The following is an 18,553-nucleotide window of genomic DNA, read 5'->3' on the forward strand; positions in this document are numbered from 1 at the left end:
CCAGAAAGTGAGCTTTGAGTTGAAACCAATAAAAGTCAACTGTTTTGGGGTTGGCGTTGATATAAACATTTATTTATGTAAAATAATCCGAAATGACCTTAAACTATATCCGATGGTGAGGCCCCAGCTTGCAGGCCTTAGGGAGTGTCGAGCCACCCTTTAATTGCCATTGCTCCCAGGTCCACTCTGACCCGGAGTGGTAGTACCTGCTAGGGTCCCAACTATGGGTTAAATAGAATACGACTTAAAAAAAAAACAAAAAAACAAATACACTATATTAAAAAATCGTTCTTACAAAATCACCAGATTCGGCATTAAATAACCTGAAAAGGGTTGATATGCCGTAAAACAAAACAACCAACCAACCAACCGAAAAGCGCAAAGTTCAAGACAATTTTTTTTTTTCTAAAGAGGGGTACACAGGCCAAAATTCTTTTAAAAAAGAAAAAATAAATTCACCAAATTTGGCCTAAAAACGTCGAGTAGTTCCAAAATGAAATAATAACACAGCATAGTGTGTTCAATATTGTAACCGGTGCCTATTTGGCACTGGGGATCCGACTTTTGTCAGCCTTTTTTCTTTTTTTTTTTTTTCTTTTTTTTTTCTTTTTTCGAACTGCTATCCTCATCTTTATAGTTGTTGTTTCACCACATTTTGGTCAACTCATCCTCTGGCCTGCTTTAGGTAGAATTGAAACCGCTATCTTCAGACGATGCTCACTTGGAACTGTAGCCACGGACACTGAAGGGCAATCAAGGTGAAGTTGATGAACTAATAAATACAGTTTTGTGTTTTTATCCGGTCTTCCACTGTTGGGTCGGTGCCGAATGCTATATATATATATATATATATATATATATATATATATATATATATATATATATATATATATTAATCCTTTTAAATGAGACTTCATAATTTGTGTATTCAGATTTTTGCGGATAGTAGTAGTTGTTTCGGTCAACTTATTCTCTGAAACATGGTAAAACAACAACTATGAAGATGAGGATAATAGTTTGCAAAAAATAAAAAAAATAACAAAAATAATAAAAATAATAATATATAAAATGGTTAATTTTTGTCTTTAATATATAATTAAATGAATGATTTAGACTTAAAATCTAAATATTATTACGCATGTAATCTGAAGAAAACCGTTTGAAACGCGAAAATACACTTTAAGAATCATGCTTTTTTTTCACAGAATGGAGTCTAATGAAACCGGAAATACTGCATTATGTAAAAGGGAAGTTTTCGTCTGATATATATATATATATATATGTCTTGATCAAAATCATAAGACCACTTAAGAAAGTAAGCGTTTACGCATATTATCGAATTTTTAATCAAACAAATGGTTGAAACCATTGCCAAAAGGGGAAAATATGATGGAAAAAAAAATGAAATCTGCTTCATTCGAAACCTTAACCCTGATCTAAAAATTATTTTTTAAAAAACAAACATTTTCACCTGGTCAAAATGATAAGACCACTTTAATAAAATCGGCTAGTTTTGAAAAAATGAATACGAAAAGCTTTCTATGTTACTAAAAGCAACTTGTTAGTGGATAAAAAACATCTTACTAAATTTTAAATGGCAAAAAGGGAAACCATTATCAGAGTTTGAGCGAGGAAGGATCTTTGAGCTTAATAAGTGTGGACTCTCCCATAGATCTATTGCAAACGAAGTGAATCGTAGCAAAACAGTCATCACAAATTTTTTAAGAAATCCAGATCAATATGGGCACAAAAAGAGTCCAGGTCGACCAAAAAATAAATAAATAAATAAAATAACCCCATCATTGGATCGCCGTATCAGAAGTTTAAAAAAAAAAAAGAAACTCCAGTATGAGCTCAAGTCGATTGAAAAACCAAACAGCAGCAGAATGTAGTCCTAAAACAATCAGAAAGCATCTGAAAATGAAGGGTTTCAATTATGCAGAAACCACGTCTTCTTGAACAGCACAAAACTAACCGACTTAAATATGCCACCAAATACCAGACTTGGGATGAAAAGAAGTGGGAAAATGTAATTTTCACCGATGAGAAAAAGTTTAATCTACAGGGTTGTCAAAAAGTCAGGTAACATGTTAAAGGTAGAAAAAACAATATGATCCATTATAATCTCTATTCGTTTAATATTATTTGTTTAAATATTTGAGTGTAATATATAAACTACCCCTCCTGATTTCTGGCTTTGGGGCTATGTAAAGGATAGCGTTTATGGCAAGAAGCCTGATACAATAGCGTCTTTAAAGTTATTTATTGAAGAGGAGATTGCGCGGATATCAGCTGACATGATTACACGTGTTACACAATCAGTGGTTAATCGCTTCCAGCGATTGATAGAGAGAAATGGACGACAATTAACAAAATAAACATATTTCATGTTTGTTTCATTTTATATTTCAATGTATGGTACTTAAATATACGTGTATTGCTAATATCGTTTTTCTTTAAAATGTTACCTGACTTTTTGACCACCCTGTAGATGGTCCAGATGGATTTCAACACTATTGGCATGATAAAAATTTGCCAACTCGGCATAGTGGAGGAGGGTCTTTAATGATCTGGGGTGCTTTCTCGTCAGCTGGGACCCTAAAGTTGCAAATAGTGAAAGGCCGGCAAAACATCATTGAAGTACATTTCAATGCTTGAAAATGCTTCTATCAGGACTGAAGGTCCACGTCTGTGTGGAAGAAATTGGATTTTCCAGCAAGACAACGCTGTGATACACACTTCTCGACAAGCACGAGAATACTTTTCTTCAAATAATATAGAATTGTTAGATCTTCCAGCATGTTCTCCGGACCTCAATCCCATTGAAAATCTTTGGGGATGGATGGCAAAAGAAGTGTTCAAGGATGGAACCCAGTATGATTCGATAAAGAAACTTTCTGATTCAGATTTCAGTACATGGGATAAAATTCCTTTGCAACTGATAAAAAAACTTAGTCGCAAGCATGCCCAAGAGAATTTTTGAAGTAATTCATAATAATGGAGGCTATACTAAATACTGAGACCCTTTTTAGTAATTTATAATTGCCTTTTATTAGATAAATTATCAGTGGTCTTATCATTTTGACCAGGTGAAAATGTTTGTTTTTTTTAAATAATTATTAGATCAGGGTTAAGGTTTCGAATGAAGCAAATTTCATTTTTTTTTCCATCATATTTTCCCTTTTGGCAATGGTTTCAACCATTTGTTTGATTAAAAATTCGATAATATGCGTAAACGCTTACTTTCTTAAGTGGTCTTATTATTTTAACCAGGATTTTTTTGTTATCAAGTAAGATCTTTGACTTACTTGTTGTTTCATCAAATACTTTTTGCATGCAAAATCCGATCCCGCATTTTGCTAATTCCTACCCTCTGATGAGAAGGAAAGTATTTCTTCGAAACTCCGCGGATTAAGGACTATCCACTTATCTAGTGTTTCCTTTTCAGATTAAATATGTTTTTAACTCATTTCAAAGTGTTTTTTAACATGTTTTATTAACTGTTTGCTCCTATATATATATATATATATATATATATATATATATATATATATATGAATGCCCTGGCAAGTAACTCCTGATCAATGTTTATCAGTTTTAAAATATTTAGTTATTCTAAAAAAAAAAAAAAAAAAAAAAAAAAAAATACGAATTTGTTTACATGTTGTAAAACTGGCAAATATTAACCAGAAATTACTTTTCTAGGGCATTTATATACACGAGATCAAATCAACTGATGGAGAATATCAACAAGGGCGGACGGAATTTGATGAAAGCCAGAAAGGAAACCGTGCGGAGTTACATGACAATGTTTCTTAATCATTCAATTGTATTATTATTATTATTATTATTATAGCATCCGTTAAAAAATAAAAGTTTCGTTTGAGATAACAAGTTTTGGAATTATTTATAAAAAACATCTTGTAAAAGATTTTTGGTACTTCTATATCAAAAATCCAAATATTGAATTTCAAGTAAAATAAATGGTACATATGCAAATAGCAACATATCCAGCCTTTGAGATTTGAAAAAAAAAAAAAAATCACTCGACCGCCGGTCGAGTGTAAGGGAAAATTTACTCGCCCCAAACTGTTTACTCGTCCGATTTTATGTCTTTGTTTCAGTCAATAATAGTAAATAATTTTACAATTCAAGAAATTACCGTGCGTATAATCTAACAAGAAAATATTTGTTTAACTCTTCTAAATCAACTATTTTATTACCACAAACATTTCAGTAAATATTCAAAAAACGTTAAAATACAACACCAGTTTCTTTATATAGCATCATTCATATTATTGTTCCATAGGAATAAGAATCATTTCCTCGGATGCTGATACGTAGTATCAAAATGACAATTGAAATATAAATAATTCAAGACTGTGTTTATTGTTACCATTAGGAAACGAATATATAACTTTATACACAAAGAAAACAATGTAAAAATCACACCCTTGAAATAAATATATTTTAAAATGTAAAACAAATATTAGAGATTCATTTTTTCATTAAAACATTTCAATATGAAGTCTCTAATCGAAAAATATTCTGAAACACACAATCATCCCAGCAGCTCAAAAGAATCAGAAATAGTTACTTACAATAATTATTGAACAAAACTCGAAGCTAGATCATAATAAAAATAGACATTTAGCATCATATAGCATTGAACATTTCAGCGAAATTTATAGATTAACCTAGTAATTAAATAGCTTTGTTAATGAAACAATAAAGGTTTTTTTATACATTTATTCTATATTTTTATTTTTTTTTTACAAGGCAAGTCGAAATATTATATCACGTATAACATGTTACTAGTAATCAGCCGTCTTGATATTTTTATGTGTTTATATTTTTATAATTCATGCCCAGATTTGTTTATATCCTGATACATTTCTATCGTCCCTGGAATAAATAATGTTTGTTAACGAAGAAACAAAACTGAAGAGAAAACTGATTACTTGTTGTATAATTTAATTTTCGGTGCGTGCTTGACGGAACGATGCGTTTTTTTCCTCTTTTAAATGTTCGTCTTTATTTTTGTAAGCATAAAGTGCATGTAGTTGTAGTGTCGAAGAATTTTTTTCCAAATGAATTTCAAAATCAGAGAGCTAAATGAAGGCGACATTTTGACTAAACGCCGAATGTGTAAATTTGACCTCTTGTTGACCTTTAGCGTGACCACTCTTTTTTCAATACGATATTCCAACGGTCTCACAGCTAGAGATGAAAGAATTCACAAATGATGAGACATAGGTCATTCTAAGTCATCGCATATTTGAGGGTCGTAAAATAAATGAGTTTTTTTCCGTTTCTTTATTCAAAGAAATTGTATCGACTGGCGGCAGAGTGATTTACGACTTTTAGTCGCCCCAAGAAATTTTCAATCGACTGCGGCGACCGGTCGTGTAAAGTTTCAAAGGCTGAACATATTTATAAAAAAAAAAATCACGCAAAACGATAGGGCAGAAAAATAATTATTAATGAATAACAATTTTCAATAAAGTTTAGATGTGGAAGAAAATTTCTCCGACATTTTGACTTACATTCGTCACGTGATATAAGCAACAGAACTTAATGATCTTCCCTGTCAGCTTCATTTTTTTAATAAGCATAATACAATGATTTCAAAAATTTCTTCATATTTATTATTTTTTTCTACCTCATCGTTCTTCGTATTATTTGAATATGTTACTATTTATGCCATGACAATTACGTAGGTACCATTTATTTTACTTGAAATTCAATGTTTCGATTCGTTCATTCAATATATAAGTACTAGATTTTAAAAAAAATAAATTATGGTGCTAGTGCACTTATTGATCCGCGTTACTTTTTAAATAGTATTCAAGTTTAATTAAAGTTTTATTAATGTTTTTTATTAAATTGTAAGGTTAAAGTATAGAATAGATACAAAACACCCTCCCCTCTCCGTGTTAATGGCTTTCTAAATAATAACGTTATTATTTCAGCACGGACCAATAAGTGCACTAGTACCTAAATTATTGTGATAATTTACTACAAAATCTTATTTCGATTCAGTACCCATGGTTTACGATCCAGGTTTTCGTATGGCTGATGCCACAATGTTTGTTTATCGCGAGCAGTTCTTACCGAAATGTACGCTCGTGCATAGTAAAGTGACATTTCACAAAGCGCATGAATACATGGAGGACATTTTAAATTATTAGAAATAATTATGAGAAATAAAAAATGGTCGTAGAAACTCACCCAATAAATGCCACGGTAACATTTATTGGGTGGTTTTCTACCACTATTATGTTTTATTTCTTGTTTTGAAGTGATTAGCGAGTCCTCAAAAAGATATCGCGCCCATCTTTCTTGTTCTCCAACAGCGTTTAACGCTATTCGTTTTTCGAACGGAATAAACATTTTACATTAAATAAAAAGCACTAAAAACTTACCCAGTTAGGTAGGAAAGTAACTTATCTTGCCTTTGATAACATTGATTCGTAATATATTTGTTTGTGTTTTGTTTTTTTGACAACTTTTTCCTACCTCTGTGTCTAGTAATACAAACCCTCAAAGTCTATAAATTTGAACTTTTAATAAAAGTTTTACCTTGTTGGCGACCATCTTGTTTGATAATAGTAGAGAAATTGACTTAACAGCCCCTAAAAAATAACGATCCCGAACACTGTTGTATAGTTAATGTCCCTGATCAAACGTGGTACTTGTGTAGAATAGCGCATCAAAATTTAACAAAGATGCCCATTTTGGTACTAGTGCACTTTGATCCGTGTTGAGATAATAACGTATTTATTTAAAAAAAGCCATTCTTAACATGGGGAATGGAGGGTGTTTTGTACCTATTCTATACTTTAACCTTACAATTGAATAAAAAAAACCCATAAAACTTGGAAATACGATTTAAAAAATAACGCGAATCAGTAAATGCACTGGCACCCCCTTTTCTTAAAACCCTAAGTTTGGTTGGCAACCACCACTCACCCACAAAAAAAACTCTCCATTAACCCTACCACTAACCTTAAGGCAGGAATCTCCGGAATTTATGAAGTTTTATTTTTTTATTGCATTTTCACCCCAAACAAGGCACAGTCCCACTTTGATGTAGGGGGCTACTATCTAGGACACAAATATGTAGGGAGTTGAGCAGCAAGATGTCTGTTTACATTGCACTTGAACTTCTGCATGTTAGTACAGTTGGAGAAGCAGGAACCCGGAAGAGAATTTCAAAGTTTAGCAGTTCTGGGGGAACAAAAAACTATTAGAGTAGAAGGCTTTCTGGCATTTGGCGATCTCTGTGTAGATTTTGCTGCTTGTTGGGGGGGGGTATTTAGGACGAGGGGGTACAAGGGCTTGTAGTTTGTTAGAGCATCTACCATTAAAATACTTGTAAAATAGATAGAGGGATGCACCATTTCGTCGATGGGACAGTTTGGGACCTATCAGGTTGGAGACTCTTTTGAAGCCTGTCCAAGAAGGAGAGGCAAATAACAGATTCACCAGCCAAAATGTGGCAACAATACTCTATACATGGGCGAATAGTGGTCTTGTAAAGGTAGAGGATACTTTCAGGTATAAGTAATTTTCTAGCACGGTAGAGAGCCCACCTTCCTGGCAGCAGGACAGCCCCAAAACCCCCTCGGGGGTCCGGGCGTCAAGATCAAAGTGTAGTATCTGTTCCGACAGATGCTGCACTTAAGATAATTTGTACCAGTCAATGGAGGGGAAACCCTCTATACTGGGACAATTATTATTTTTGGTAACCAGAGTGCCCCCTTTTTGCCTACTTTTAGGGGAGCTGGTTTTTACCTCACATTAAAAACGGCCTTGTGCCTAATTTGCTCAGTGGGGGAGCAAATAAACACCATCTGTTCCGGCAGATACTGCAAGCTATGAATAGCTATGACTAGCTATGACTAGCAAAGACCAGATGTGGGGGCAACCCCACATGCCTGACCTTTAACCAGCTCCCATTTCCCACCTCTCGGGAGCTGGTCCCCTTTTTCCCTTCCCCCTCCCTTCACTCCTCACATTAAAAATCGGCCTTGTGCCTAATTTGCTCGGTGGGGGAGCAAATAAATACCATCTGTTCCGGCAGATACTGCAAAGCTATGACTAGCACAGACCAGCTATGACTAGCAAAGACCATATGTGGGGGTAACCCCACATATCCGACCTTGGTCACTGAAGGGGCAACCCTTCATACCAACAGTTTCTAATCCAGCTCCCACTTCCCTCCTCTCGGGAGCTGGATCCCCTCTTTCCCTCCCCCTTCCCCCTATCTCCACATTAAAAACGGCCTCCTGCCTAATTTGCTACGTGGGGAAGCAAATAAATAAACACCTTCCTGGCAGCAGCCGCGGCAATGTTCTTGGTGTATCTGTTCCAACTTATGTTCCCTGTGAACGTTAAGCCGAGAAGTTTGAACGAAGTACTTTCAGTTAATGTATCATTAACCATAGCCATTGGTGGTTAAGATTTCTTGTAATTATTAAAAAGAAAGAAGCTTAGTCTTGGTAGCATTGAATGTTTCTATTTACCTATCCACGAGGGCAGTTTTTAATGTGGGGAAAATCCAGCTCTCCAAAAAGAGACACTCTAGATAGGAACAAAAATTAAAATTGTCTCAGTTTTGTCTCCTCCACTGACCGAAGACAGAAAAGGTGAAGTGTGGCATCAGAACAGATACTCTACACTGATCTTGGTCTGAAGGCTCACTCCCATTTCACTACAGACTGGAGTTCTTCCTCTAGGGTTTCCGCCATTGCCTTAGATAAGATATTTGTTTTCCCCCTCGTGCCTGTTATAGAGCGTGGTGTCGTCAGCAAATATGCCCATCTGAGAGACAATTTTATCAGGGAGGTCATTTATGAATATCAGGAATAATAATGGTCCAAGGATCGACCTCTGAGGTAGTGCACTATTTTGCATTAGTATCTTACAATATATATATATCAATATGTCAAGTATAAAAAAGTAAACATTGTCATTAAAAAACAGGTAAATTTTTACCACATTCTATTGAATAAAATATTCAGAATTTAGAGTGAGGGATCAGTTTCATATATAAATTCAATAATTTAATTTCCGGATTATTCTAGCTTTTCTTTATTTTTATTTATTTATTTATTTATTTTAGAGAAGTCAACTATTTTTAACCATTAACCCCAAGTCCAAATAGCAAAATCATCCAACCACATGAAAACCATAAAACCCGCATAAAAAGTAGACCCCCCTCCCCAAAAAGAAACGCAAAAAGACAAAAAAAAAACAAATGATCAACTACATCAAAAACATTAGAATGGCCTGCAAATGAGATTATTACACTTTAAAATACACAACTAATCTCCACTCTAAATTCCTTTTCAAGTTTTTTCGAGATCTTCACACGTAATTGTCTATAACAAAGATTTTTTTCTTTTTTAAGAAAGGAGTGATTTAGTGCTGTTAATCTTCAAATGTAATATATATATATGATATGTATTAGTAAGTTATATAAATATATATGGCAATAAGGCAACCCTGAATATTCCGTGTTTCGTCCTTGTAGGAAATAGTTAGGCTAAAATTCCTTTCAGATTCTACGTAGTTTAGTAGTTAGTTGCCATATATATTCATACTACCTAACACTTGCACTCGTATTGAGCACTATTGAAGTAAATTCCGAAAATTGATCCATAAAATATACCTTTTTAGAAGATTTTATGTGAATACATGCTCTTGCTTAACCTTACCATTATTAACCCTAAGTTCATGTGGCAAAACGCATTTAATATAAATTTAAAATAATTGGTGCTTATTCAGATTGGCACTTCTGGCGGCAATTAAAAGTAAAGAAAACGCACAACAGTCTGTATGATGCACGTGTCCCAGTCACGGAACGAAGATGAACATTCTATAAAATCACGTACTTTGATCAAAGATTTTTTTTTTGGTACTTCTACACTTTATCGCCGAAACTGGAGAAGCCATTTTATTTCGCGCACCTGTCGTAAAAATCCAAACGAGAAATCAGTATTTTAAACTATGGCCGGGTACTTCTACACTTTATCGCCGAAACTGGAGAAGCCATTTTATTTCACGCACCTGCCGTAAAAATCCAAAGGAGAAATCAGTATTTTAAACTATGGCCGAAGCATGAAATAAATAAAAAAAAATTAAACTAGATAAACTTCCGGAAAGAACTATGAAAAAGAGTAAGTAAAGTGAAAGCGAACATGTACATCAATAATTATTTAATTGGAAATGTTTCGATTTAATTAATGAAAACGGGAAAGTTTTTCATGAAACATGTATTTTGCTTTATTTATTTTTCTTTTTTCTTTTTTTATTTAAAAACAGAAAATGCAAACGACATATCCATAATTGTTTAAACTGGGCGAGAGCGCCATTTGAAAACCAAAACATTTATTGTATAAAAATTTATCAAAATATAATTGTAAAAACATTTATTGAAAAGTTTGCGTAAGAAAATATAATTTTAATAAAACAATTTTGTAATGAAAGCAACATTGGATTTTTATAAAATAGTGTTGTTTTGTTTTGTTTTGTTTTTTGTTGTTGTTTTTTTTTTTTTTGTTTTGTTTTCGAACAATTAATTTAAAAATTTTTTTTTTATTTAAAGCAACTTTGAAAAGTCAACAACAAATTAAATTAAATGAAGCCGAAAAGCGCCACTTTTTTTTTCTTTTTATTTTTTTAACGGGGAAGTAGATTGTTTTTATTTCTAACCGGCCATAGTTTCAAATACTGATTTCTCCATTGGACTTTTACGGCAAGTGCGTGAAATAAAATGGCGTCTCAAGTTTCGGCGATAAAGTGTAGAAGCACCCTTTTTTATTCAAGCAAATCAAATTTTACAAAGAGAGTCGTAGTGTTTTTCGTCGACCAAATCCGATGAAATAAAAAAAAAAGTGGGAACAACTCAAATCGAAGTTGAGAAGTGAAAAATAAGCCTTATATTTCCTACAGTTTAGTTAAATCGCTAAAAATAAAAAATCGTAGAGTTTTTATTTTCTTAGCTTTAAATAAAACTACTTGATCGATTTGCTTAATTTGGGGGATATGACACTTTCGCTCTCTAACGAGTACGTCATACTCATACAGACTTTTTTGTATTTACTTTTAATTGCCACCATAAGTTCCAATCTGGCTAAGCAACAAATTAAAAAAAAAAAAAAAAATGAAAGAAAAAGACGGAAACAATGCGCTCAACACGAATGTAACAACAGGACCGCCAAAAGTCAGTTTTGCCTACAATTGTTATTATCGATTAGTTATGTCTTTATTTGTGCCTTTGTTGAATGTTAAAAAAAAGTTAATTAACCGTGTCAAAGCGTGTTAACATTTTAAGTGAAGATAAGTCAACGTGATTAAAATATTGAACCAATTCGGGCCAGGATCAAAGAGCAGTACCTGTTCTTCAGATGCTACATTTCAATTTCTTGTTCTGTCAATGGAGAAGTAATCCTTCACGACCGAGACAATTTTTAATTTTTGTTCCTATCTCCGTGTTAAAAAAAAAAAAAAAAAAGACCCTGGTGTCTAACTCTGTCCCGTGGCGAGGCAAACTAAGTAGGGAATCAGAACGTAAATTATAGTTTTATTTCAGGTCAATAAATGACACAATTTATTTAAAAGAAATTAAAAAAAAAAAAAACTGTGCGAAAACAAAGCGTAACAGGTGATAATTTTTCAACGGTGTCCCTATTCTATAATTGTAACTAAGAGCCATGATTGAATAAAACTAGAAATGAACAAATGTTATTATTAACGGCGTGTTCTACTTTAAAAAAAAATTAAACGAAAACAAGTAAAACTAACTTTACCTGCATCGAAAAAAGTTGTCGGACTTGTCTCTCTCGGACTTCTTGTGTAATAGTAATCCGGGTTTGATTTTCATATTATTTATTTAGCCAGCTCCGGTTGGCCGGGGTTACACATATGCGTATATGTGAACGGGGAAAAGGACGTCGACCACACTGAAAGTCGGGGCGACACGATCAGGTTTATATATAAATACACATATAAAATAGCGACATTCCCTGGAAGCCGACTAAAAACAAAGTGGAATATAAATTGAACCCTGGTCAGGCTGACTGCGGCTTTTTCTTTTTTTCTTTTTTTTTTCTGAGCTCGCTAAAATGAATGAATTGTAGAGCGAGTAAGTAAGCAATACTTCTACGCACCTGTGTATGGGTGTGAGGGGGAGGACCAGGTGTATGGAGAAGGAGGAAAGCTTAGGTTTGATATGGAAAGTGGGAGGAGAGCTAGAACTGGGTGCGAAGAAAGAGTAAAAGAACATCAAATAGCCAAAGGTGGAGGAAGGGCAGGGGTAAGAGGAGGAGTAAGAGGGGGTCAGGGAGTAAGAGAAAAAGGAATAGAGACAGAAAAGAGAGGTTTGATATATACACGATACTTAACTTTACGTACCTGTCACCGGGGTAAAACCGTGGTACATTTTTATATTTGGTGGAGGATAGGATTGCTGTAGCCTAATATCTGAATGTCGTATGGTTCGTCTTGATCCTAGGAGAGGAAAGGGTTGTGTTTTGCTAGTTGTTTGAGACGGCCCTACCGGGAAATGCCGACAAGCCCGTTTCTGTTCCAGGCATTTTCCACAATGGCTGACAAAATAAAAAAAAAAGTGTAAAAAGAAAAAAAAATACAAATAAATGTTACCAAACACATATACCCTTATATTTATCTGAATAATTTTTTAAAACTTATTTTAAAGTGTTTTTTTTTCTCCTGAAAAAATAAATGTAGTCTGAAGCCTGTGGAGTTAGGACGAAAAATAAAATATTGGTCTCATTTAGAAACATAATCGATCCTCAAAAGTCAGAGATTAAACAAAATACTGGTAGAATATATTCGCAGACTTGATAACATTTTATTTTCCGGTCTAACTCGACAGGATACCTTTATTTTTACGTAAAAAAAAAGAACATTTTCAATTAAGTTAGAACATTAAAAAACAAAAAGCTTATCCATGTAGGTAGAAGATTAGCTAATATTGCCTTTGGTAACATTTGTTGTGCATTTTTTTTTTTTTTTTTTAATCTTTCCTATTTTTTTTTTTTTTTTTTTTTTTTTGTTAGCTATTGTTAAAAATGCACTGTTTCGTGTATTTCTGCAGTTTCCAAAACATGCTGAAATAAAACGTCATTATTTAGAAACTCATTGTGCCTTTGTTAACTATTCTATACTTTCACCTAACAATTTAATAAATACCAGATAAGGTTAAAAATTGAGTTCAACTTGAAAATCTTTATTTTCAAAAGTACCACGGTTCCTAAACTGCAGAAATACTCTGTTCCTGTTAAAAATGCTACTTTCCTCAGAGGAGTTAGTTTCCCCAATCATTTGTGCTACATTTTGTAGCAGTGAGAAGCAAATAAATATCTAGATAAATTCTACTTATATTTCAATTGGGGGTATATAATGAATGTATTAGTTGGTGGATATATAATGAATGTATTAGTTGGTGGATATATAATGAATGTATTAGTTGGTGGATATATAATGAATGTATTAGTTGGTGGATATATAATGAATGTGTTAGTTGGTGGATATATAATGAATGTATTAGTTGGGGGATATATAATGAATGTATTAGTTGGTGGATATATAATGAATGTGTTAGTTGGTGGATATATAATGAATGTGTTAGTTGGTGGATATATAATGAATGTATTAGTTGGGGGATACATAATGAATGTATTAGTTGGTGGATATATAATGAATGTATTAGTTGGTGGATATATAATGAATGTATTAGTTGGTGGATATATAATGAATGTATTAGTTGGTGGATATATAAAAAATGTATTAGTTGGTGGATATATAATGAATGTGTTAGTTGGTGGATATATAATGAATGTATTAGTTGGTGGATATATAATGAATGTATTAGTTGGGGGATATATAATGAATGTATTAGTTGGGGGATATATAATGAATGTATTAGTTGGTGGATATATAATGAATGTGTTAGTTGGTGGATATATAATGAATGTATTAGTTGGGGGATACATAATGAATGTATTAGTTGGTGGATATATAATGAATGTATTAGTTGGTGGATATATAATGAATGTATTAGTTGGTGGATATATAATGAATGTGTTAGTTGGGGGATATATAATGAATGTATTAGTTGGTGGATATATAATGAATGTGTTAGTTGGTGGATATATAATGAATGTGTTAGTTAGGGGATATATAATGAATGTATTAGTTGGTGGATATATAATGAATGTGTTAGTTGGTGGATATATAATGAATGTGTTAGTTGGTGGATATATAATGAATGTGTTAGTTGGGGGATATATAATGAATGTATTAGTTGGTGGATATATAATGAATGTGTTAGTTGGTGGATATATAATGAATGTGTTAGTTGGTGGATATATAATGAATGTGTTAGTTGGGGGATATATAATGAATGTGTTAGTTGGTGGATATATAATGAATGTGTTAGTTGGTGGATATATAATGAATGTGTTAGTTGGTGGATATATAATGAATGTGTTAGTTGGGGGATACATAATGAATGTATTAGTTAGTGGATATATAATGAATGTGTTAGTTGGTGGATATATAATGAATGTGTTAGTTGGTGGATATATAATGAATGTGTTAGTTGGGGGATACATAATGAATGTATTAGTTGGTGGATATATAATGAATGTGTTAGTTGGGGGATATATAATGAATGTATTAGTTGGTGGATATATAATGAATGTGTTAGTTGGTGGATATATAATTAATGTGTTAGTTGGTGGATATATAATGAATGTGTTAGTTGGGGGATATATAATGAATGTGTTAGTTGGTGGATATATAATGAATGTGTTAGTTGTTGGATATATAATGAATGTGTTAGTTGGTGGATATATAATGAATGTGTTAGTTGGGGGATATATAATGAATGTATTAGTTGGTGGATATATAATGAATGTGTTAGTTGGTGGATATATAATGAATGTGTTAGTTGGGGGTATATAATGAATGTGTTAGTTGGGGGATATATAATGAATGTATTAGTTGGTGGATATATAATGAATGTATTAGTTGGTGGATATATAATGAATGTGTTAGTTGGTGGATACATGATTAATGTGTCAGTTGGGGATATATAATGAATGTGTTAGTTGGTGGATACATGATTAATGTGTCAGTTGGGGATATATAATGAATGAATTAGTTGGTGGATATATAATGAATGTGTTAGTTGGTGGATACATGATTAATGTGTCAGTTTGGGATATATAATGAATGTAGTAGTTGGTGGATATATAATGAATGTATTAGTTGGTGGATATATAATGAATGTGTCAGTTGGTGGATACATGATTAATGTGTCAGTTGGGGGTATATAATGAATGTATTAGTTGGTGGATATATACTGAATGTGTCAGTTGGCGGATATATACTGAATGTGTTAGTTGGTGGATACATGATTAATGTATCAGTTGGGGGTATATAATGAATGCATTAGTTGGGGGATATATAATGAATCAATTAGTTGGGGGTATATAATGAATGTATTAGTTGGGGGTATATAATTAATGTATTAGTTGGTGGATATATGATGAATGTGTCAGTTGGGGGTATATAATGAATATGTTAGTTCGGGGTATATAATGATTGTGTAAGTTGGTGGTATATAATGAATGTATTCATTGGTGGATATATGATATGTGTCAGTTGGGCGTATATAATGAATGTATTAGTTGGGGTATATAATGAATGTATTAGTTGGAAGATGCATAATTAATGTGTTAGTTGGGGGTATATAATGAATATATTAGTTGGAGTATATAATGAATGTATTAGTTGGTGGATATATAATGAATGTATTAGTTGGGGGTATATAATGAATGTATTAGTTGGTGGATATATGATGAATGTGTCAGTTTGGGGTATATAATGAATGAATTATGGGGGTATATAATGAATGTATTAGTTGGGGGTATATAATGAATGAATTAGTTGGGGGGTATATAAGGAATGTGTCAGTTGGGGGATATGGTATGAATGTGTTAGTTGGTGGATATATGATTAATGTGTTAGTTCGGGGATATATAATGAATGTGTTAGTTGGAGGTATATCATGAATGTGTTTATTGGGGGATATATAATGAATGTGTTAGTTGGGGGATATATAATGAATGTGTTAGTTGGGGGATATATAATGAATGTGCCGGTTGATATATCATGAATGTGTTGGTTGGGGGATATACAATGAATGTGTTAGTTGAGGAATATATAATGAATGTGTTAGTTGGGGGAAATATAATGAATGTGTTAGTTGGGGGATATATAATGAATGTGTTAGTTGGAGGATATATAATAAATGTGTCAGTTGGGGATATATAATGAATGTGTTGGTGGATATATGATGAATATGTTGGTTGGGGGATATATAATGAATGCGTTAGTTGGGGGATATATAATGAATGTGTTAGTTGAAGGATATATAATGAATGTGTTGGTTGATATATGATGAATGGGTTAGTTGGGGGATATATGATGCATGTGTTTGTTATATATATATATATATATATACATATATATATATATATTATGCATGTGTTTGTATATAATGAATGTATCAGTTGGGGGTATATAATGAATGTGTTAGTTGGAGGATATATAATGAATGTGTTAATGGGGTTATATAATGAATGTGTTAGTTGGGGGTATATAATTAATGTGTTAGTTGGGGATATATAATGAATGTGTTGGGGGATATATAATGAATGTGTTAATTGGGGGTATATAATGAATGTATTAGTTGGGGTATATAATGAATGTATTAGTTGGGGGATATATAATGCATGTGTTAGTTAGGGTGTATATAATAAATTTATTTATTGGGGATATATAATGAACGTGTTAGGTGGGGGATATATAATGAATGTGTTAGTTGGTGGATATATGATTAATGCGTTAGTTTAGGGTATATAATGAATGTGTTAGTTGGAGGATGCATAATGAATGTGTTAGTTGGTGGATATATAATGAATGTGTTAGTTGGGGGATGTATAATGAATGGGTTAGTTGGGGGATATATAATGAATGTGCTAGTTGGTGGATACATGATTAATGTGTTAGTTTAGGGGTATATATTGAATATATTTGTTGGAGTCATAATGAATGTGTTAGTTGGTGGATACATAATGAATGTGTTAGTTGGGGGTATATAATGAATGTGTTATTTGGGGGATGCATAATGAATGTGTTAGTTGGTGGATACATGATTAATGTGTTAGTTTAGGGTATATAATGAATGTGTTAGTTGGAGGATGCATAATGAATGTGTTAGTTGGTGGATATATAATGAATGTGTTAGTTGGTGGATATATAATGAATGTGTTATTTGGGGGATATATAATGAATGTGTTAGTTGATGGATATATAATGAATGTGTTTGTTGGATGATGCATAATGAATGTGTTACTTGGTGGATATATAATGAATGTGTTAGTTGGGGGTATATAATGAATGTGTTAGTTGGGGGATGCATAATGAATGTGTTGGTTGGTGGATATATAATTGATGTGGTAGTTGGGGGATATATTATGAATGTGTTAGTTGAGGGATATATAATGAATGTGTTAGTTGGGGGTATATAATGAATGTATTAGTTGGTGGTATATAATGAATGTGTTAGTTGGGGATATATAATGAATGTGTTAGTTGGGGGTATATAATGAATGTGTTAGTTGGGGATATATAATGAATGTGTCGGAGGATATATAATGAATGTGTTAGGGGTATATAATGAATGTATTAGTTGGGGGATATATAATGCATGTGTTAGTTAGGGTGTATATAATGAATGTGTTAGTTGGTGGATACATGATTAATGTGTTGGTTTAGGGTATATAATGGATGTGTTAGGTACCAGTGTTCTTCGCACTTATCCGGTGGAGGTCTGGTCAGTTCTTCGGCCTTTCCTTTCCCTTTGATTCTACTTGGTTATTTGGTCTCACTCTTTTTTTTTCGTGAGGGGTATTATTATTATTATTATTATTAGTAGTAGTAGTAGTAGTAGTAGTAGTAGTAGTAGTAGTAGTAGTAGTAGTAGTAGTAGTAGTAACTATTCTTTGGACAGCAAGAATAATGTAAACTGGAATTTTAACATAAACCGAGCATGTTAGTAAATTAGTTGATAAATGATAAATAGATTATGTGACAAAACATCAAATGATTTGATTCTTTAGTTACGTGAGTTGATGATGTAATTACAAAGGGAGATAGTTTGTTTTTGTCTTTGTTTTTTATATACACGTAGAATTTAATCAGGTGGGAGTCAGAGTTGAAATAAGACAGTAGATATGAACAGACAAGGGAGTCAGATAGCGTCCCGGGCGCCATGGCCTTTGTGCGCTGGCAAAGCTGTCCGGCATAAGATTTTGTCAAAAATGTAGAAATAAGACGAGCGTGCAACTCTCCAAGTGGGGGGAATATTCTGGTAATAAAAGTTGCTGAAAACACACCCAAGACTTCTGGTCGTTTCCTTGGTATTTATCTTCCTTTGCAGCTTCCGAGATCC

General features: G+C 32.9%; 1 protein-coding gene across 1 annotated transcript in view; it reads right to left on the reverse strand.

Annotated features, from left to right (window-relative positions):
- LOC145248892 (uncharacterized) overlaps nucleotides 1–12,240 on the reverse strand; it is a 115,161-nt gene extending 102,921 nt beyond the window's left edge. The window contains exon 1 of the mRNA XM_080110661.1: nucleotides 11,817–12,240. The gene's annotated coding sequence lies outside the window, so the exon portion shown is untranslated. The remainder of the gene's footprint in view (nucleotides 1–11,816) is intronic.
- Between the last annotated feature and the right edge of the window lie 6,313 nt (nucleotides 12,241–18,553).

This window comes from Euprymna scolopes, chromosome 27 (assembly GCF_053919585.1).
Source record: "Euprymna scolopes isolate OS-2025 chromosome 27, ASM5391958v1, whole genome shotgun sequence".
Taxonomy (NCBI): domain Eukaryota; kingdom Metazoa; phylum Mollusca; class Cephalopoda; order Sepiida; family Sepiolidae; genus Euprymna; species Euprymna scolopes.